The sequence below is a fragment of the Coturnix japonica genome, chromosome 2, assembly GCF_054131305.1.
Source record: "Coturnix japonica strain WE chromosome 2, WE-NBRP24, whole genome shotgun sequence".
Taxonomy (NCBI): Eukaryota; Metazoa; Chordata; class Aves; order Galliformes; family Phasianidae; genus Coturnix; species Coturnix japonica.
This window is the reverse complement of record NC_140664.1, coordinates 84,725,351-84,747,696: the sequence shown is the minus strand read 5'-3', so window position 1 is coordinate 84,747,696 and position 22,346 is coordinate 84,725,351. Positions and strand designations below refer to the sequence as shown.

The window sequence follows — 22,346 nt, the reverse complement described above, 5'->3', positions numbered from 1 at the left end:
TGTGGGATTTCAAGGAGATGGGACGCTTGTGGACTAATCAGGACTGGAGGTTGGAATTTCCAAACAAGTCTTAAAGTGGCCCCAGGGAGAATACTGTAAAACAAAAACCCATTTAGTGACAGCAGGCATGCTGGCAAGATGCCTTATTCAGAGAATCTAAACCTCAGTTTTGGGGTGAATTACCTACTAGTTGAAACTTGCTTCACTTTTGAAAAAGAGGCAGAGATGGGAATGCTGAATTGGCAACGTAAGATCTCAAAATTCATAAAACAGCTAATGAACAATCTGGAATTGGTTGAGATGGAGCTGTTTAAGAATTCTAGGAACTGAGCCTTGAAAGAAAAAAATAAAACTATAAATCATCTGAGGAGAAAAGCATTCAAAATGGGCATAAACAAAGTAGATCGTAATTCTTAGTGAGTATATTTGCCACACACACAGTATTAAGACCCAGCACTTAGCACTGACTTAGTACAGGGTTGTTGCAGTATAATCAGATTTTTATGACCTAACAAATATTTGTCTGATCAATGGGTTTCCTTACGCTGAAATATTACTCTGCATTGTTGCTTACTCCAGCTGTTCATCATGAAGTGCAGATGAATATAGCCCAAATTTCATCCTCTTTTTTTCTTTATTCTTTTTTAGCTGGTAAAAGAAATAAGAACTAAGTGAACTCTTAGAATACTGGCATGTTTCCATTTGAATACATTTAGACTGGGCATCCATTAATCTTGACATTGACTTTCAAAGTACTCAATTCACTCATCTATGCCAAAATCAAAGTCCTTTATATATGTAAACTCAATCATCAGCATTTTTGCCCATGTTGCTTGTTATAAAAACCATCTTTATGAGAATTAATCTTGCAATTAGCCTGCTTAAAGGCCTGATGATAACAATCATTCACCTCCTTGTTTAATGACCTTAGGTTGCTTTAGAAATTCTCAACTAACACATGCTACTTCTGTATGTAGTTAACTCATGCTTTTTGTTGTTGTTATTTTAACATGCCTTCTGTTCTCAAGTATGGAAACACTGCTCATTCCAAAACACCAGTACTCTCATTTTCCTTTATCCTAGAGAAATTTTTCTCTAGGATAATGCATTAAATTCATTAAAAGCTAGCCCTATCTGGTACAACAAGGCAGGACATGTTAGAAATGCAGAATGCAAACTCTAAGAAGAGATATTTCCATGCATCTTTTTAGTCCCCATAGTGCTTTAATGAGTTTGTGGTTGTTAACAGATTGCTGTGCTCTGGTTCTGTACTATTGCATACAATCTTAAAGCTGGCTTGTATGTTCTGCTCTTTGCTGGAAGTACAGTTGCAGTGAAAACTTCTCAACATCTTCTAATGTTCCTGTATGAGACAAGAGTTCGAGCTGTGGGACAGAATCATAGAATTACCCAGGTTGGAAAAGACCTTGAAGATCATCAAGTTCAACCACAGCCTAACCATAGTACTCTAACTCTAACAGCCCTCTGCTAAATCATATACCTGAGCACCACATCCAAACGGCTCTTAAACACATCCGGGTTCTGTGTGTCTGTTTCTCACCCAAGGATCAATATTGCCCTGATGGCCCTTGATATTCTCACTTGACCTGTGCTTCAGGAAGGCTGTCTGTAAATATGCTGCTGCTAGTTAAAATTCAGCCATGTTTCCTGTTGTAGAGCTGTTGAATGTAACAAGGGAAAGGGGAATAAGGGGAGGCTGGTTTTGTTTAATTGGCAGTGACGACTTCATGCTCAACAGCTTTTGCTTGATGATGCTATTTATGGATGCCTAATGCCAGAAACAATATTTATGTCAAATTATACTTCATGGTTGAGAAAAATCCTCTTCCAGCGTGTCACCACATTTAAGCCATTTTTTTTTCACTCAGATGCTATTTGTTGTTCTAAACCCTGTTGGTGAATCTTCCCCAGGCATTTTGCTTATTCTGGGTTTTCTTTAATTCTTTTGGGGAAATATATATGCACAAATATACATCCATGTGTACCTATACTTCAGCATTGGAAAACTGCTTTTGGCAACTTTTTTCCCCCAAAATTGAGTAATTGTATAGCTGTTTGTTTTTATGCCCACATAGTACTTTTTCTTTGTCAGACACCAGTTACACATACTCTCTAATATTCTCCCAGTCAGCTACTGTTCCTTTTGCCATGTGAACAGTTTTTGCTCACTTGGTGCACATATTTTTTTAGGGAAAGAAGAAAGTGGTTGTTTAACATCCAGAACAATTGCAGATTCCAGATCTTAAAGCACAGATTTATATCTATATTCCCAAGTGTCTTGCCTGGTGTTAGCTGGCATCTGTGTTGAGCAGCATGTTCCCTGCTGTTTGAGTATTCGGTATCTGATATTTTGTGTCCCATGATGCAATGGATTAAATGTAAATATCAGTTTCATTCATATCTTTTTTTGGTGAAGAATTTTGATTGAAGGCTCATGTTTTTTTATTAAAAATGAGCATCTGTTGCAAATATTCTGAATTACTATGGAATTTTTCTTAAAGGGAGTGAAAGTCCCTGTGTGCTTTTCCAGTCATCTTCCTGGGGATATCTATTGCAAATGTAGAAGTCCATAAGGAAACTCAGTTTTCTAACAGTGAATACTACCAACGGCAAGCATCTGTCTTGTTTTTCTGTGTCTGCAGCTGACTGTCTTGCATAACTAAATGATTCTGTTGTCTCACCTGTTCTGCATTTAAAAGCTCTGGCTGGGCTGCTAACTCAGGCCTTCTTTTTCCCTCAATACTTGGCCATATGTGGTCATCAAATCATAGTGGTCAGCTGCTGAGACCGATTAAGTCATTTAGCTGTCCAGGTCTGAAATAAATTAAGCAGCACAGAGCAAGGCCAGCCTCCCCTGCACAGCTGTCGGACTCGCATCTCCTTCCAGAAGAGAGACACATTATTTGCTTACACAGTACATCAAATAAGAAGTGCACTTGGGTTTCTGCGCTCGCCTTGGAACAGTTGCGGTCTTGGAAGGGATGGAAGAGTGGTGGGAGCCAAGCGGATTACCCAGAACTCCATGGGACTCATTTTTGCAGTCCATCTAGGAACTTGAAATAGGATATGTGAAGCAAGAGAAACTTTCAGTGAGAGACAAGACCCTTGAGCAGCAGTGCTGTGCCATGGCAAACCAGCTACTCACAGCATTTCTTCCTTGCAGTCTGAATGTTTCCCAACAGGTGGTGGTAGGTTTTGTTGTTTTTTTTCTTGTTCTTACTAGTCGAGGGTGTAATCCTGTTTCATTATGATGCAAAGAAATAGGCACCTGATGGCAGATTACCGTTATCTAACTGAAAATGTTAATAGAAAATCCATCATGTCCTGGGTCAGACTTGGCCTATGTGAAGCAGAATGACTGTCTGGAGATGAGCAGCTCACTGAAAGCTGAAGTGAGGGGAAGATTTTTCTTTCTTCACTGCATGCCACACCCTTTGTATTTATTTTCCCTTTTTTTTAGGGGCAGCGGGAAGCTGCTTCTAAGCTTTACTCTCCTGTTTGTTCAGTGTTCATGTGGGGTTTTCAAGGAGCGATTTGTGTTTTACATAAAAAATGCCATTGTCTCTGCTGTAATTGTATCATGTTTCCTTTGTTCCTTCCTACAATGGAAAATCTGGTGTGTTAATACAGCAGAAAACTAGCAATAATTGCTCATAGATCACTGAAATGGTGAAAATCACACTATCTCTATCTTTTCATGATCCTCTACTGTTTATTTTTGTGTTGCATAGAATTTTGTCTAAAACGTAACAAGGCATTAATGCCTTTCCCTTTCTCTTTTGAGTTGAAGAGGGAAAAAAAAGGTAAGTAATCTGTAGCATAGTTAACATCTCACTGATACTTAATACTTATTGCAAGGAAATAATTTGCATTAGTAAAATAGTAATATGGTTAGAGATGTAGCGAAGCTGTATTTAAGGCCCTTTCAAATGTGCTGCTGGGGTTTCATAGTGCTCTCTCATCTGTGGCAGCAGTATTTCAAGTAGGAGTGTATTCTTACTGATACCTGCAACTTCCTGGTGACAACAGTTTAAAGATCAGCATCGTTAATTCTCCAGCTTCATTTAACATCCAAGTGGAAAGATGGCAGCTCCACAAATCTGATGATAAAATATAGGAAAGCAGGCTGGGTTGTAAATAGATAAATGAAGGACTTAAATTTGCTAAACAATTTGCAGATGCTAGAAGCACAGGGGATTAAAATGAGAACAGAAAACTAAAGACTGTAGCAAGGTTGTATACTGTGGGCCAAGTTTGCAGAGGCCTCTACTTGGCATCTTCCATGCTATTTGGTTATTTCCACCCACAATCAACTTGTTGAAGTAAAACTGGAGCCACAAAAAACAGAATGTGAAGTCCTCCTACCATAATGTGCAGAGGCAAATAGCGCCTGTACCCATAAATCAGGTGTTTAACTATGTGCAGTAACTTGAATCTGCGAGTGATTGAAAGCTTCCCTATCCCTCCCATCCATGTGAAGGGAGTAGTGCTTGTTGAGTGTTAGGCTTTGTGGTTGTTGTTGTTTTGCATAGGCTAATTAGCTCTGAAATTAAGTCACCTTGCTACCTTTGAGAATAGCTGTATGTTATTTCAGATGTGCAGCTTTATGGTGTCAAGCTCAAATGCTGCAGTGACAAAAAAAAGCAGGTTTTACCATTCACACCTGCACTTAAAGCACAATTCTGGTCCTTTTCCAGAAGAAAGATCTGGAAACTGGCTCTCAGAAACCAAGTTTCTAAAAATAATATTGGGGTTCTAGGAGCTGCCAGCGGGTGTGTGCTAACTGTCATGTTGAGCAGTTTTAGCTGTTTGCATTTCTCTGAGTTCCCCTTGTCAGGACTGGGACTAGAAACCTTTGCAGAATTTGAGACACACTGATGCCCTAAGCCAGGGGACAGAATACATTTATATTAACAGTATCTTGAGACTTGTAATAAAACTGACTTAGTGATGTTTTCTGGCTGGAGATGTCAGACTCACGCTAAGCATTTTGATTTGTTAACTTATCTTTTTGGGAGATCAGTGACAGCTCAAATATTCAAAGAGTGAGTAATTTATTTAGATAGCTTCCAAAATGCAGGGTCTGGTCAAAGATCCCAAATGATGGAGGTGGAAAATCTGTGGAGTTAGGAGGCTTTTGGATGTCTTTAATCTGGATTTTCTTCCCTCCCTTCACTGCCAGTAAAAAATAAAACACAATTCTGTACTCAAAGGCAACGCTTTCATTATGAGAGTAAAATGTGATTTTTTTCACACTTATTTTCTGTTTTGGAATAGTATAATATATCAACAAATGCTGCCATAAAGGTCTATTCTTAAAGGTACTAAGAATCAAAGAAGTGTATAGCAGTACAGTAGGATGGTACCCAGAAATAAATGTAGTCTGGTTTAAGTCTCACCTAGGCTAATTTGATCAACTTCTTACGTGTTTCCATTAACTTTCAATTTGGACATGTCCTTAGTGACTCGGTACTTGATAAGCATCCTCGGTTTTAATATTTGTAGTCTGGTTTGTTGCAGAGAGCACCTGGTGGGACTGAGACCTCAGAATTCAATAGCTGTTGGAAAGAAGCAGTGAGTAAAGGCCAGTGCATGTGCAACGAGTTTGCCAGACCCTGACTTTGTCATTGATTAAAGCAGGCTGGAAAGGGGTTTCACTAATTCTATTAACCTGTTTGGATAGTTCTGGATGTAATACAGCCTGAGGGCCAGAATCCAGTCAGCCGTATGGCACAAGCGTCAGTTGTGGTTTTACAGTATGACCAGGGATGGTTCATTCTTTCTCTGCAATTTTAAATGGGGCAATAGTAGGAATGATTTTGTGAGCTTCTTAGTCTCGATTGTTCTGCACTAGCAAATCTGTCCCATCTTTACATGCAGCACTAACTTCGTAGAGGTATTTTCCTATGAAACTCACATATTTGCCAGTACTATAGAATAATTCCGGTTGGAAGACATCTTGTCCAGCTACCTGATCTGAGTGGCTATGTCAGACCAGGTTGTTAGGTCTTTATCCAGCTGGGTTTTCTTTAGATATTTTATTTAGATTTATTTATTTTAAACCTCCAAGGACAGTGGCTGCAAGAGTTCGGAGTATTTTGTTACACAGTTAACCACTATACTCTGGGCCCAGTCATACAAATAGTTTTTGCCCATCTGGCTGCCCACCCATCCAGACCTTGATGTCCCAGCTTGGTTACAAAAACGTTGAAGGGAATGACATTGAAAGGCTTAATAAAGCCAAGTGGAATTTGCGTGTTTTCTTCTGCCGTGTACAAATGCAACTGCTGAGACACACTGACACGCTAAACCAGGGGACAAAATACATTTATATTAACAGTACCTTGAGAGTTGTAATAAAACTGACTTATAATGATGGGAGTCAGGTGTGTCAGACATAGTTTACCCTTGGTAAATCTGTGCTGCCTCCAGTCATTTTTTTATACTACATATGCCTAGAAATGGGTTCCAGGAGGACAGGCTTGAACTCTGAAATTTGTCTCTCTTCTCAGATGGGAGATGTAATCTGAATGGGAGTTGGATGGGCCTGATTCAAGAAGATAACTGTAGGATTATTATTCTGCTTCAGTTTTTCATTCCAAGGACTTTTCCATGTAAAGGATTTTGTGTACATTCACAAAGCTGAAAACTCTGCATTTCCCTGCTTTCTGTAGCTAATACAGATTAACGACAGAGTAGGACTGAATACTAAACAGACAAATTGTTTTGACACAAAGCATCACTCCAATACCAGGCCCTTGACTGACAGAAGCATTCAGTGGGCCCTCACATTAAAGATGTTTTACGGGGTTCGTAGAAGTCTTCTGATGAACTTTGAAAACAACAGTTGAATTGGCTGATGATTTCCCAACTGGCAAGTACTCATTAAATGTCTGGCAGAGATGTTCCTACTGCCTGCCTTTTGGGAGGCATCAGGAGTTTCGCCAGCAGTCATCCCAGTGCTGTTACTTAGTGTATAACACTCAGCTTTGTTCACCCTTTCTGGTATCTGGTCGCGCTGCTTGCTGACATGAGGCTGCTTTCCTGCATGGAGCATTCAGGCTGCCTCTGCTAGGCTCTCTGCATTCACTTGAGGCTTTGTTCAAGCAGCAGGAAGAGGGGCTCTTCTGCTGGTAACCTTCTTTAATGCAGCACAGGATCCTGGAAACAAGAGACTTTGGCTGCTGAGAAGTTCCTTCCTCACTTGACAGCTTCATCTGTGTGCCTCAGATGTGCTGTCATCCCTGCTGGGCTGTGGCACCCAGCACCCTCTACACACAAGGCTGTCTTCAAAGCCCTCTTGCAGGCCCCATCTGCTCCACCAGGGCTCCAGGGCTGAGGCCAGTTTTCACCACCATGTTTAATATCTACAGCAGGGATGAGTGATTTACTTAATTTGACTCCTCCCCTACAGAGACTGCCCTATAGAGTCTGTTGTTGTTTTTAAACTTACATATTGTTTCATTTCTTCATCTATCTTTATATATGCATACATATATACACAGACATATATATGTGAGCATATATATATATATGCTTTCGATTGCTGTTGGCTGGATATGCACAGCTGCCTAGACACCACGGTTTGAACAATCTCTACTGTGGTTTATACAGATTGACGTATACAGGCAAGGAATGTAAGCCACAGAAAGCTGAAGATGAAACCAAGGAGGGACTATTAAACTGGTAGCAGTGAACAGCTTAGCTGCAGTTTAGAACAGCATTTAATTTATGGAAGCTTAAGTTACATTGTTCCGTTTTTCAATTGACGCTCCAGCAGCTGAAGAGGAGTCCTCTTTTTATATGCTGTAAATCTCCAGACCCAACTCCTCCTACCATGAAGTTTGCATCATGGTTATGTGTGCCTGTAGCATTTTGCTGCAAAGAAGTGGTACAGTCCGGAAGACTTACTCCAGTTCTGCTTTTCTTCTAAATTCTGTACTCAGCTGACTCATTGAAGTCTGTGTTTAATTGGCTGTCAAGTTTCTTTATTGTGAAGGGAGAGAGTTCTTCTCTGTGTTCAGTTTCCATACTCATTCTAATACAAACTGTTAGGAAAGAAAGCTCTTGTCAGTTTTGACTACTTTTTGACAGTGCAAGTTTGGAATGTTGTTATACAGTTAGGGAATAGAGTTTTTATAGCAAGGTAGGGATCAACATTTGCTGTAAAGGCAGTTTGCAATATAAGACCACATCAAAAAAAAAAGAAGAATCTTTCTTTTATTTCTCAGAATTGTGATTGATTTCTGCCAGCTGAAACTTTGTTTCTATTTTGACATCTAATACCATAAAAGAAAACATTCATTTCACAATGAAAATATATTTACTTCTGAAATTCTTCAGCCATTGTGCTGACTTCTTCCTAAAGTTGAGCAAATGATTGACTATTATTTTAGTCCTCTGAAAGATGCTGCTTTCAAGAGAACTACATCTCAGCAAAGTGCTTCCACTGAAGTTCTTCCAACCATTTATCTCTGAAACTGAGCTCGCCATGGCACATGTTAACAAACTGCCCTGTCCGTATCAGAACTGGGGCCAAAGATAAGGGCAGGTCTGGTGGTTGGTGACCCTGTGCATAGAGGGGGGGGGGGGTGGGGGTGGTGAAGCTTTGCGGTCCATTTCAACCCTGGCCATTCTATGATTCTTTGATATCAGCAACAGAAAAGCTTAGTAGCATCTCTACCTCTAGAGAGAACTGGAGTTATAGCAACCTTTATTTACTTCCATACGGATCCATTTTGGAAGATGTATTAGCTATATGCTGTGCAGAATAATTCTTAAAGTTCTCTTTAACAGTTATTATTTAGCTGCTGACTTCTTCAGCCGGATTCTTTATTTCTTTTTCTGCTCATAGTGATGAAACAGCACATGGCTAAAAAAGGTTTGCAAATCATTACATTGTGTTTATGTTGTACTGACTACTGTAATAAAGGTGGATAAGGGTTTTACTGGCTTTTTCTGGAGGAGAACAAAGAATTTGAAGGAACGTCTTGGGACACTTGAGCCAACTGCTCTGCCTCATGCAGTCCCTTTCATTAACTTGAGCCCTTCTTTAAAGTAAGTTTTCTCCACCCCTCTGTTTCTGTGGGAGATTGTTTCAAAGCCTTATTTCTCTGAGGATCCAGAATATTTCTTTCATTCAAAGCCTAAAATTGTCCAGGGCCAAAATGTCCATTTGTTCTTAGGCAATACCCTTTAGTGAAAACAGTCCTTCTTTTGCTCTTGTATCTTAGTTATTGGGCTGCTCCTAAATGATTTTCATCTGTAGTTCTTTCTTTTTTCTAGACGTTCTAATCATTCAAGGCCTACTTGAATTGATTTTTGACAGCTTCTGCTTTTTCCTTGTGTGTCTTGACCTGTCTTCAGTGCTTCCATTGGTGTTTTCTAGGTGTCACTTTTGAAGGAAATTAGAGTTCCTTCTTTCTAGAGCACTTCTCGTGTAGGGTAACTTGAAGGTCGAGCACTTCCGATGTTAGCCAGCCTTCCTCCTCCATTAGCTACCTCTAAGAGGGAGGTGTCCCTGCCCTTAGTAAGGGCTTTGGAACTAGATGATCTTAAAGATCTCTTCCCACACAAACCCATGATTCTATTATTTAAGTGATTCTTAGCGTGCCATTGTTTGCCCTTTTTTGAATGAAGAGCTTTCCTCCCACATCAGCTCATGGCACATCACTTTCCCTTCAGTGGCTGCAAGAGCTTGTTGGCTCTAGCATGGATGGAATATCACCTTCTAAGGAATCCATGCAGACAGTTTTGGGTGCCAGTGTAGATTCACTGGATTTATCAGCAGTCCTTCCAAATACTGCTCATAAATGTGACATCAGCATTTCAATCACAGACCATGCCAGCTCCATGTGACTAAAACAGCACACACTATGAATAATTCATTACCTTTGCTACAGGGCTGCAACTCTTACTGGTGTTAAAAGTCACTGGGGCTGTCTAGGTCCTCTCCTGCAAAGCTGCTGCCCTGGCTGTCGGTGATACACCATCCCTGGCTCAGGACATGCTGTTTGCCTGTGCAGTATAGGATTTGTGTGAATCCTTTTTTATTTCCCCCCCTCCCTCCCCAGCCTGTCAAGATCTTTCTGAATACCAGTTTTGTCCTCAGCAAATTGACTGTCCCCAGCTGAATTGGTGCTTTCCACAGATTTCCTGAAAGCATATTCAGTCCTTGGTGAAGATGTTAAACAGTATTGATCCCGGTACTAACCCTTGAGAGCTTTAATCTCAAATTACTTAACCGGATTAAGCTGAGGAATTGATATGCTCCGTCTAAGCGTAGATGAAGCATAAGATGAATATAAATTGAGTAGCTAAACTGCATCACACCATCAGTTAGAGCCGGCTGCTGCCAAAATATTACAACATTTTTAGTGACATTGTAGTGGGAAGTGTTTATAAGGAGTGAACAAAAGGCATTTCCTGTCCATCCAGAGCTTAGAGAAATCACTTAAGCTGTGGCAGGTGCTGGTTTATGTTTGCTGTTCCATCAGATGAATTGTGACGTTTCCTTGTAGCTTACTAGGCAAGGATGAAATTGAACTTGATAGAGCACTGTGTTCTTCACTCTTCACTGCCTTCTGGGGAAATGAAGGAAGCTGTTCCATCCAAACCTGCACAGCCGCTTTTCCCTGGAAGCAACATATACACGTGTGTACAGTCGTTTTTAAATGTTAGACAACTTTTCACAAAAGATACCAAACCAAAATATGATAAGTTGCTGAAAGGACTGAGATGGCAGCATTCTGCACAAAGGTAAATGCAAGATTTGAAATTGCAGTTGTTCTAAATGAGTAAGCAACTCTTGTTCTCTGTTAAATTCTGAAGTAGAAAATCTCTCTGCCATCTCCATAAATTATTTATGCTAGCTTCATGGTTGATAGTTGGATTTATACAGACATGGAGCTGCAACCGTTTTAATAGCTTTTGGCCTGGTGATACTGCTGGTTTAGCTTCCTAGCATCATCAACTGCTTAATTGAAGACACAGCCTACAGATTGATCCATGCCGCATCTTACATGACTTGTTATATCAACCTGCCCTAGTTAGCTCCTGCACTACAGGTCACGCCTAGAAGATTAAATAGCCACCCAAGCATTTACCCACTCTTGTGGGCAGTTTTTGTCACCAACAAGGGACTTGTAACTGGAACTGGACATCATGAAGGATGTTTTTTCTCAATATCCTTATCTACACTTCTTTATACTATCTATCCATTCCCATCTTGTGATGAGCAAGTACTGACTTGCCTGTTTAGTAAAAGACAAAACTGAACATATAGGATGCTCAAGTTATTGTAGGCTGGCTGGAAAAGGAGGAGTACGAATGACTGAAATGGAAAGTAACAGTTGAAAATGAAGATGTTTATAGAGTTTCTGCTCATGCAAATAACTAATGATAATTTTACATGACAGCTTTTTGCTTCCATCAATACCTTGGATTTTTAAGTTGCTGCTGAGAGCATCAAACCGTGAAAGCCAAACCTGGATGCAGTTAGGAAGGAAAAAATTACTTTCATTCAAAGGGAAATACCAAAAGGTTGGATAGGACTGTGGGTGGATTATTCTTGAAAGTTGTTTAGGTGTTTGCTTCTGGGCATTAATTTGGGGAGTACAAAATGTACATGTGCATGTAGTAGGTGGCAGTACATAAGCAGAGATATGCCTACAGTCATACTTAACAAATATGCCTCTGGCCAAGCTGTGCTGAGTGAGGGAAATGCAATGTTAGGTATGTGAAATAAATCTAAAGTTGGCAATGCATGATACTCAGTTCTCTTCATGCGTGTTGCCTCAGCAGTAGTTGTGTTTTATATTTAGAAAGCCTGAGTATTTTAACTGTCCTAATTTTAACAGGCATTTACAAAGCTAGATAACGCTACTGCCCTGACAGAAAATTGCATAGGGTACAGAATGCGTAGTGTGTGTCAGTGATGCGTTTTAGAAACAAACATCATGGGCAGAACTCTTGCAGTCAGCTTGGTAATTCTGTTGTATAAATTTAATACAGCGCAGTGCACTGGAGTTGGACGCAAAAGACTTATAGCACTTAGAAAGGCAGATAGTGTCAAACTTTATGGTAGTTTAAAAGGAGCCCTTGTTGTTTGTTAGACCTGATGGGTCAGAAACAGCCTGCATTAAACTTTATGCTTGAACAGTATACATTAAACTGTATGCTTTAGTGTTTGAACTCTGTACGTATTGATTTCTTTAGCAGATATTTCATAGATTAGTAAAAGTGTCTCATTTAGCTCTTGCAAGAAGATTAGGAATATTAACTGTGTATTAAGTGATAGACCAGAATTAATGACTTGTATGGGGATGTTGCAAAGATGTGCCAGATGTTCTCAAATCCTGCTCCTGAATTGGCATCATCTACAAAACTGCTTATTGTTGGCTTGTACCTGGACAAAACGATCTTCCTCCATTTCACGTCTTGCTTCTTATTCACTTTTCAGAGGAAGCAGGGAGATGAACGGAGATGTCACAGGACAATATAAAGTGCATGAAAGCAGGGAAATGAAGTCAATTTGTATGCAGCTACGAGTGTCCTTTAAAATGTTGGAGGTGTCGGCAGTGCTCTTGTGCTCAATGTTTGGGCAGGTACAGCAAAAGGTACATAGAGGGGACTGAGATGTCACAAGAAGTAATGTATTGCATCGATGTTGGAAAGAACATGATTCTTCAATTTCCTCTCTCTTGCTTCAGTGCTCTGCTGAGTAATATGCGGCATTAATTTTTAAAGTAGGTAATTTCCTTTTCTCTCCTTTTAAAAATAATTGTAGCAGTGTGCACACCAAAATTACTACTGCTTTCTGTCTGGGGCTGAGATGGAAAATGGCAATGACATACCACAGCTGTCCTGCACAGTGGCGGCAAGAATTACTTTTGTTGTGTGTAAGTAGGAGTTGGGTTGAATGGAAGCTGTTTTCTACATCAGAAATAGCTCAAATTGTCTGGAATGTGCATGCAAATGCTCATTTTTCTAGACAGTGAACCCAGTTGACTTAGCAGTAAATCAGTGGCCCGTCCCGGCTTGGAGCTAGGTATGACTTTGGGTTACTGCCTGTGTGAGAGCCTGTCCATTTATAAGTGCACTTGGCAGTACAGGTTCCTACTATTGTTCTCATCTGTGTGCAAGTTGCACAAGGCTTCATGAAATTATGCTGTCTGGTTCAAAGACGAGCTTATAGGCTGTTAGAAGTCTTTCACATAAGGAAGAAGTCTACTCTTCTGCAGGTGTCAAGCATTTTTCCTATCTGTCCATTTAAAGGAAATGGATATTTTTCTTAATTCTGTTGAAATACCAGATGGTTTTCCTCTCATTAGTGAGAGCCAGGGAAACTTGTCCTTGAGATCTACTTTTTTGCTGCAGACTTTTCTAAGCGTGGCGTGAGAATATTCCCGAACTAGAGGGAAATTACAATAGATATTTTAAAATGAGTAATTAGCTGTCTTATTTGGGCTTTTGTTTTCAGCTTTTTTTTTTTTTTTTCTGAACAAATGGCTTGCAGTATAAAGACAAGAACTCCAGATGTTAAGGACTTGAGTTCCCAGTACACTGGGGAAATTAGGATGACTGATCAAGAAACTGATGAAAATAAGGGCTTTTTTGTAGCACTGTAAGAAAGACATGGATTCTTGTCATACATAATGTACTTGATTAATAAAAGAAGCCTTTCGTAAATTTTGAATGTGTTCTCTGTCTTGTAATCTGGTGGATTCTTTTCCTAGCATGTGTAGTGAGCACACTTTGTGGTGGCAGGGCAATTGTTACTGCCTTTTACATTTCTTACGAAGACAGGAGTAGCTGTTGCTTCTGGGAGAGAATCTTGCAGTTACTGGAGTGGGGGCGAGAGGGAGTGTTCACAAAAGAGCTACCAAATTCTGTATTTCAGAATACATAAGAGAAATTTCAGAGTAGGAGGGGGCCAAGATCAGTTATAATCCAAAGAATAACCTGTCCTGGTTAGCGTGGTTAGTTCTCGGTTGGTTTATCAACTGATTATATGTTACATTATGATGTTCTGCTTAAGAGAATCACAGGGAAAACATAAGGTAGAATGAAGGTGGAGAATAAACTTTTGATGTCAAGGCAACACTTGGCAGCTTCTCACCGTATTTAATGTTTTATTTCCTTCACGTACTATTGTTGTCTGCCTTGGATCTCAGTTCCAGCTCTTAGACCTTGGAACTTGCAAGATCAGATTAAGTAGCTGTTATATTGTTTAGAAGTCACTGCATTGTTAAGTAGTGAGGTGTTCAGTGTTGTTTTCTAGCAAGATTTTCAACCAAAACCCAACTAGATAGGCTTGAACTAAAACCATGGTTTCCCTTCTGCTGCTGCAATAGTGTAAAACTTTCAGATTTGTATTTCAAGGCTTAAAATCTCTGACTTGTCCTAAGTACTCCTTGTTAATGTCAAGAGTTGTTTAATACATTCTGTCTTTATCTTGTTGATTGCTGGAAATGAATACCTTCCTTTTAAAAAAGTTATAGAGACTATTAATCTTAACATATATTACATCCAAGGTAGTAATTTAAGTTTCATTCATCTTCAGTGAACCTGGAAAAAGTGTTGTATTCCACTTTGTTTATTCCAGGGAAGTTGCAAAGTTCTGTTGCTTCAATGAGTCTGAGAGCAGAACGTGGGCGGCAGCAGCTGCTGACACTGTTCAAAGGCAGAAATTCTGTCAATCTCCACCAACTTTTCTTTTTTGACAGATTTTGGAGAAGCTGGTCAACAGGTTAGAGCCTACGTTAGTAAACACAAATTTTAATGACAAGTGTCACGTGTTGGGTTTGGGGAGGCAGTTTTCACCTACTGTTAGTGTCTTCAGTATTTTCTGTAAGCAGAGAAAGGAATGTTGGAAGAGTCATTTGAAAATAAATAAATGAAGGAAAATGATTATTACCAGGTTCTATCACCAGGACTGAAAACGCCGAAGTCTATTGTGAGATCCCCGGTGTTGTGGCCACAAACCAGTCTTACAGCAGGTTTTGGCTGGTAAAGCTCTTGGCAATTCCTGGCCTCACACTAATACATTCAGTGTAATAGACATCTGAAGTAATGAAGCATTAGTCCTCTCTTCTTCTCTCACTCCCTTAATTTTTAATTTTTGCTTTACTGAACTGCTTTACTAATTTATTAGTTTGTTTTCCTCATGCGATCCCTTCCTGTCAAGGGCTATGTGGTAAGGGAATGTTGCAATTGAATTAAATTTAACTTTTTTCAGCCAAGGCAGCTGTGGCATTCCTTCACTAACAGGCAGTGTATTTTCATGGATTTGCAATAGCTTGAGGATCTGAAGTGGTGGGAATCCTGTTGCTGCTTCATTCATTTGCCATAGACTAAACTGGTGGGTTGGATGCTAGGACCCAAAGGCCTGCCATTGTTAGGATGTAGGCTTTGTCTTCTAATGAACTGAATTTCCTTTCAGTATCAATCAATAGGCATACCTAAATTAAGTGTAGCTTCCCTCCAGTGATAACTACTCAACAGAGTGAAGACGGTAAATGTTTTCTCTTGGCAAGGCACCATGTAAGGCACGCCTGTTTTCAGTCTCCTCTGGTACTCCCCAGTTAGGGACATTGTCACCTGGTAGTTGTGTCTTGCTGCAGTTTCTCAGTGGCCATCATCAGAGTGTGGACAGCTAGCTCACTGCTGAGTGGGTGTTAGGAAGGAGAGGGGCTTTTCTTCTGCTGTGCAAAACAAATGCTGATTAAAGGGCTAAGCAGTGTAACCTGATTAAGGAGCAACACACATTCTGGGTGCACTGACATTCCCAGCTCCTCCAGTTTGAATGTTAGCCTGTGCAAGAGATCTCCCTTGTGAGATGTTGCTAAATGCACCGACTGTCAAACTAAATGGTTGCAGAGCGGAGTCACAAGAAGGTCATATCTTGTGTTACAGAGAGTGTGGTCTGACAGGGAGCATATCAGGGCCACCAGTGTAGGTACTTGGAGCCCACAGTAATTTCATGTGGAAAAGAGCACAAAAACTCTGCCTCAGTCAAAAGCCATCGCTGTGGAATCCCGGCTGATCGCAGGGTCACTTGGCAGCCTCAGTATGATCCTGGTTTGCTGTGTGCTGTTAAACTGTTAAAGGCTGTACAGTTTCTCATTGTTGGTAAGAGCTTTTTTTCTTTTCTTTTGTTTTCTCATGGTGCACCTCTTGTTTTTATAACTCTTTAATGGAGAGGTACCGTGTCTTCTAGTCTGTTTCCATAGAAACATCCAATTAGAGTAATTTGAAGAGATCGAGACAGCTGCCAAAACTCCTAAAGAGAAAGGAGGAAGGGGGAGGGAAGAGGGGAGAAGATTTGGGCTGGCAAAATGTAAGCAACACTGCCTGCCTTTTGCCAGCTAACACTCGTCTGTACACCCATATCTGACTGTACATCTTGCACCCATTTGGTTTGAGCTACATCTGTAATGCATTTTAAAAGTATAATTGAGTCTGGTGCTCAGCATATGTGATGGTAATGCTTGGAATGTGAGAATGTTTTGTTGTTGCATTGCTTCTTTCATATGTTTTTTATCAAGCAGTGGCTGAGGCATTGAGACTGAAAGCGGAGAGGAGAAGAATTGAGGCATCTTCCTTTTGCCAAGGCCTCATGCATGTACACAAGTTAAAAAGGGCATTTTTTCTGTTCTTGCTTTAACACAGAGCAAGGTAGCCTTGGTACCTGTGATCCTATGAATCTCAAACTGTTTGTAAATAGAAGAGTAAATCATATTCCACTGGTTTTGTTAGTTGAACAATTTGGTGATCTGCCCACCTTGGCTAGCCAAAGTCTGTCAGCAATTAAACCCTAATAGAAAAGGAGAATGGAAGCGAAGCAAAGATTGGGTATTTTTCCTGTAGGCACAAAGTCAAATGTTTGTACATTAAAAAAAAAACAAAAAAACAAGTTTCCCTACCACAGGCTGCATCTCCATATTTAGACCTGCAGCTTTGCTCCAGCCTTTCACATAGTAAGACTGTGACAGTTTAAATCTGTCATGTGATGTTAAGCTCTACTGTACGCACAGAAATCTGAACTTCTCCATGGTCACAACTTGTGTACATCATTCCCATGCTGGTACTTTTTAAATACTTTCTATACTAAATATCATCTAGACCATCCAGGAAACCTTTCATTCCTTCCTGACTGTAGCTTGGCCTTCCAAGGATTAAACCTTCCAAAAAACCAACCACACTAAAAAACCCAAACTCCAAAGCCCTTCCTCAAAACCATTCTTCTTTCAGAGATGATACTTTGGCACAGAAATGTGTTAGAAATATGTTCTTCTTTGGGGAAGGTAATTGTAAAAGCCAGCTTATATTTGTAGTTGATTCCTGTTCAGATCTTTAGCAGGACAACCAGGATGGGCAGTCCAGCAGTCAGCCAGCCTCCTCTATAGACATCAGTGGCTTCAGGTATATTCCCATTTCCTGATGCAAGGGTCCCAGCCAAACAATAAGTGAAGTTGCTACCAGTAATTCTCCAGACTGTGTTGTCTGCCTGTCACAAATGATTGTATAGTCATGTTGTTAATGTGCGGTTTGCATTCATGCTGTGCTGGGTGCCTGCTCAGTGATGGAGGTGTTGTATTTGTATCATGCAGGTTAATGTGGTGTCCTTAACTGTACAAGGAAGGGAGAGCTTTGTGACCTTTATGTTGGAGTGTCTGAGCCAAGTTGTGTCTTCTGGGATGCTTCCCCATCCTGCATCTAAACCTTCATGAGAATGAGATGATTCAGGCAACATTTGTGAAACCTTTGAAGCTTTTGAATAAAAATTGTATCTCACTGTTCAGGGAATACTGAGACTAATGAGGGGGAAAGGCTTGGGGGAGGGGTGGAGGGAGGCAGCTGCTTTGTGGCTCTCAATACTGTTGTTGACTTAGTACATGTTAAAGATCATTTATCAGCAATTTATTTTGCTATCTGATGGAGAATCAGGATGTTTTTTGCCATAAGGTAGAGTGGGCAGAGGAATGTAGACTTCTCAGTGGACAAATGACTTTGTCTTATATTTGTTTCCTTAGAGCAAAAGGGGCACTATCACCCTCCCATGACATCTTGAAGCATTAGGATGCCTTGCAGAGCAAATGCCACACCATTGCCTTATATATACCATTGCTCATCTGGCCATGAAGTCAACTTGTCACACTCATCAGTATTTTAGAGTTGATGGATACATTGCAACTGATAAAGCTGCAGTGTTTTGGAATTTCAAGAAATACTTTGTGCGCGGCTGAAACTTCGCAGCCACTTTCATTGGCGTAAAATAAAAGCAGTATATGTAACATCTGAATTTCAGTTAATTGATTTGGAATCTTATCAGAATTTCCAGTGACGTCATTCTGCCAACTAGGTACGTGTTTTATGTAATCTCATGGGGATCTATGAGCTTTCTCAATGTAGTATTGCAAGAAGGCAAGTAGATTGCATAGCTGTTTGTAGTCTTTGTTTGAATTTAATATTAGGCAGTTTGTGATGGTGTTTTATTGCCTTATTGCTGCAGAAAAGATGGAGATTTTGCTACAGAACAGTCTTTCTCAATGTTATTTGGGTGGGTTGAACGCTAAAACAATTTGTAAGCAAACAATTGTCCCCTCAAAAACTAACCCCCCTAAAACAAAGAAACAATAAAAAAACCAAAAATCTTCATTCATAAACATCTGCAAGAAACATGGAGTGAACTGACAAACAGTCCTCTCTTAAAGGAGACTGACAGTATCATGGTTAGCACCACATGTTTATATAAATGTGGATGTGCATGCATCTAGGCCCCTTATTAGCCAGCAGCTCTGATTAATACTGAGCACTTGAGTGAAGTGTTGACTAGTGTGTGTAGTTAATTAGATGTAAGCATCTAATGGACCACTGTCGACAGTTGCTTCCTATTAAATGGTTATCTCTGTTAAAGAGACACGTTGCTACAGTTTTCTTTCAACGCCAGACTTAGAATATGTGCATTAAAGCTCAGTTTACTGATTAAATTTCAGGTGAGCTTTGCAAAATGCTACCCCATTAGAGAGAAGTTGAAGGTATACAAATCTTTTAGCTGGTTTCAATGATGGTTACAACTGAAGACAATTTTATTTTTCTGGCACACGGTCATAGAGAGACTGAAGTCCTACCAACATGAACAAATAATTCACATTCAACAAATATATCACAGAATCATAGAATGGCCTACATTGAAAAGGACCACAGTGATCATCCAGTTTCACCCCCTGCTATGTGCATGGTCTCCAACCACCAGACCAGGCTGCCCAGAGCCACATCCAGCCTGGCCTTGAATGCCTCCAGGGATGGTGCATCCACAGTCTCCTTGGGCATATATATGCATTTAGATATCTGTACATTTATAATGGGCAATCAATGTAGCTTGGCCTTATTAAAGCTTTTACCTTACAGTGAGCTTTTTTTGTGGTGCTCTTGAAGTACTTGTAAAGTAAATTTACAAGCAAAAATATAATTTCAGGTCTTGATGCTGCACCTGCAGTGAAAATGTGAAATAGTTTCTTGTAGTTTAACCAGCTAAACCTTGCATAAACACATCTGCCACAGGAAACAACCAATTAAATCATAAAAGAGCAAGGTACCTGTTGCGAATAGACCTTTCTGTAAACGCTGCTGTTCTGTTTGTATGACGTGTGTTTTTCATACCTTGTATTCATTTTTCTGCTTGTAGATCTTTACATTTTCACATGTACTTCTTAAGTCTTATCGCATAAGCTGCCTGCTTCCTGCTGCTTCTTTTTATCAGCAAGGGTTGTGCCAATGTCACTCTTCCAAGTTTGCATTTTCCCTTCCTGGTATTCTGATTAACTGCAGCTCTGCTGGTGGGTTTTTGTTGGTTGGTTTTTTGAGTTTTTGTTTTTTTTTTTTAATTTTTTTTTTTTTGGTTGGTTAGGTTTGTTTTTGTGTTGTTTTTATTACTGCTGTTTTCATAATGGAAAGTTTATAGTCTCAAATTAATTGCTAGATGATTTTATTTGGTAGCAGTGATTTTTTTGCAAACTTCCCACGCAATCTTGCGAGGCCCCAGAAAGCCATTGTATTGTACTCATTAACTCTTTGTCTGCCTGTACGGCTGCGGCATTTTTTTTATGGGTTCTTTGTTATGAAATCAGTGTTCTTTTATATGAAATAGGACTATATATGTTTTCGTAGAAGTCTGCTTAAGCAAAAAGACTGCTTTATGTATTACCTCGTGCTAATGATTTTTTTAGTGTTCAGTTTTCAGTGAAACCAAGGTTAGGTGTAGCGCTAAGGACAAGTGAAGAAAGCAGCAGGAGCCAGACTCCAAGTTCCAACTTTGAACTCCTTTTCAGCATCTGGTTTTAGGATTTGATCCCAGTGAAATTTCATGATGTTCTGCTTTCCAAGACTGGCTTTCAAATACAGTTTACAGTGGTTTTCCTCTGTACTCCCATTGACAGGACTGAGAATATTGTAGGCCTTCTCTGAATCCCGAATGGTATGAGTAAATAGGCTCTAAATGGGATTTCTAGGACAGGAGACTTAACCTTGTTGCAGTCGTTTTTACACGACGTATGCAGCTGACTTGTCTCAAAGATGACACCTCATCTGGCATGTGCTCATTGTTTCCTTACTGTACAAGAAGGCAGAAATAGTGAAATGTGTTGTAATTGATGTGTTTTAAGTATAGGATGCAAGTCCTATGCACCAGCAATAAAGGCAGAAACATAACAGTGAAAAGCATGAAATTCAAAACAGTCCAGAATGGCTTTTTGAAGGGAAGCCTGTGGATTGCCTGTTCTCGAAATCCATTCTTTGTCCTCAAAACATTTTTCACAGGTGCTGGAAAAGACATTGGGCTCATTTGATGAGTGACGGTTGTTATTTAAAAAAGTCACGTGTTAGAAGAGCAGGCGCCACTAAACAAGAAGACTTGACAGTTCCATCTGTAATGTTTTTGCTGGCAGAGTGAATCAGATATCGTTCCAAGGTCTGTACAACGCATGCTGCAAACCTCTAACACTGGAAAGAACTTCAGAGTTTAATGTGTTCTGGCTTCGTGTTACATAAACAGGGGTCCCCATGGTCCTATATTGATTGGGCTTGTGTTCCACCACTGTTTTTTGCGGGTATATGCTAGCCCATAAAATCACATTTTTGTTTTTTCCTGCCAACTCTCTTCTATTACTTTGTCTATTAGGCTGCAGTGGTGAGTGTTACAGCTGGTGTGCCGGGGGATCCAGCGCAGAGCAGTCAGACCACTAAATCTGTGGCTGATGAGCTTGGGAGAAACCCCTTGCAATTTGATAGTACAATTAAATATATGTCATGAATTGTCAGAGTTACTTTATGCTATTTTGAGAATGACTGCATATCCCTTGGTATCAGCAGAAACTAATATTGCAAATACTACAAATACTTTGCAGCATATATCTAGCAGTGCAACCTAATAAAAGGACTACTGTTTGTAACCTAGAGGTAGTCAGACAGGGAGAAGAAGACCCCGAAGAGAAGGATCACATTTAACATGCTCCAGTTATTTCGTCTGTCTTCTCCCTTACTGTTCAACTCTTGGTTTCTTTTAAAACTTGTTGTTGGTGCATGTGAGCATGAAGCATAAAATAACAGTGAAATCAGGGAGGTTTGCTGGCTTTCTTCAGTGGCTGTCATTTGACTGTACAGTCAGACGTACTCGGAAGATTTTAAATTTCTTTCTGTAGCAAGCAGCAGTTAATTTGACTTAATCCTTCTACAAAGACTGGCTTCCCTTGTCATCTCATGCAATTACATGGTGTGTTTAGATTTCACTGAAATAGAAACTTAAAATAGGTATGTGTGGCACCTCTGTGGTTAAGGACTCTGCAAACTGGTGTCTGTAGACTCAGAATTCATTATGCTGCTTCCCGCCACTTACAGCTCTAGAAGAGCAATATGAAAGCTTTGCATAGCTTCACACTGGTTTGCAGTGCCTTGCTGGCATGTGTTCTGGGTTCTTGCGTTTTCTTCCCTGTTTCCCTTTGGAATACTTCAGTGGTAGAGCTTCCAATGCTATGCTGTGCCTTACCTGTGCTTGCAGATGTTTCCACTAGCTTGTGCCCAACTGTGCTGGATGGTGAGGGTCAAGCTGTGCTTGGTATGGCAGGGTTAAAATTCAGTAGAGAATGAAAGGTTGAGGAAAAAGAGTGTTTTTTTATTAAACTTTCTTGACTGTCACCAGCATCCGTGTGAGCAAAGTACTGCTAGCTCTTGTTTCACTGCCAAGGAGTGGATGACAATAGGCTTATTTTTCTTAGGTAATGAAGTCATCCTCTCGCCTTCAGCTGTTGTGATATATAAGATGTTAT

General features: G+C 40.1%; 1 protein-coding gene and 2 long non-coding RNA genes across 3 annotated transcripts in view; 2 read left to right on the top strand and 1 right to left on the bottom strand.

Annotated features, from left to right (window-relative positions):
• FBXL7 (F-box and leucine rich repeat protein 7) overlaps window positions 1–22,346 on the top strand; it is a 154,252-nt gene that overhangs the window by 64,750 nt on the left and 67,156 nt on the right. The window lies entirely within an intron of this gene.
• LOC146762005 (uncharacterized) lies at window positions 7,728–19,822 on the bottom strand. Its single transcript, XR_014942817.1, has 2 exons — window positions 19,623–19,822; window positions 7,728–8,069 (listed from the first exon to the last, which is right to left on the bottom strand). It is a non-coding gene; the product is annotated as an uncharacterized LOC146762005 (long non-coding RNA).
• LOC146762004 (uncharacterized) lies at window positions 14,358–22,182 on the top strand. The gene is made up of 2 exons (XR_014942816.1): window positions 14,358–16,152; window positions 18,057–22,182. It is a non-coding gene; the product is annotated as an uncharacterized LOC146762004 (long non-coding RNA).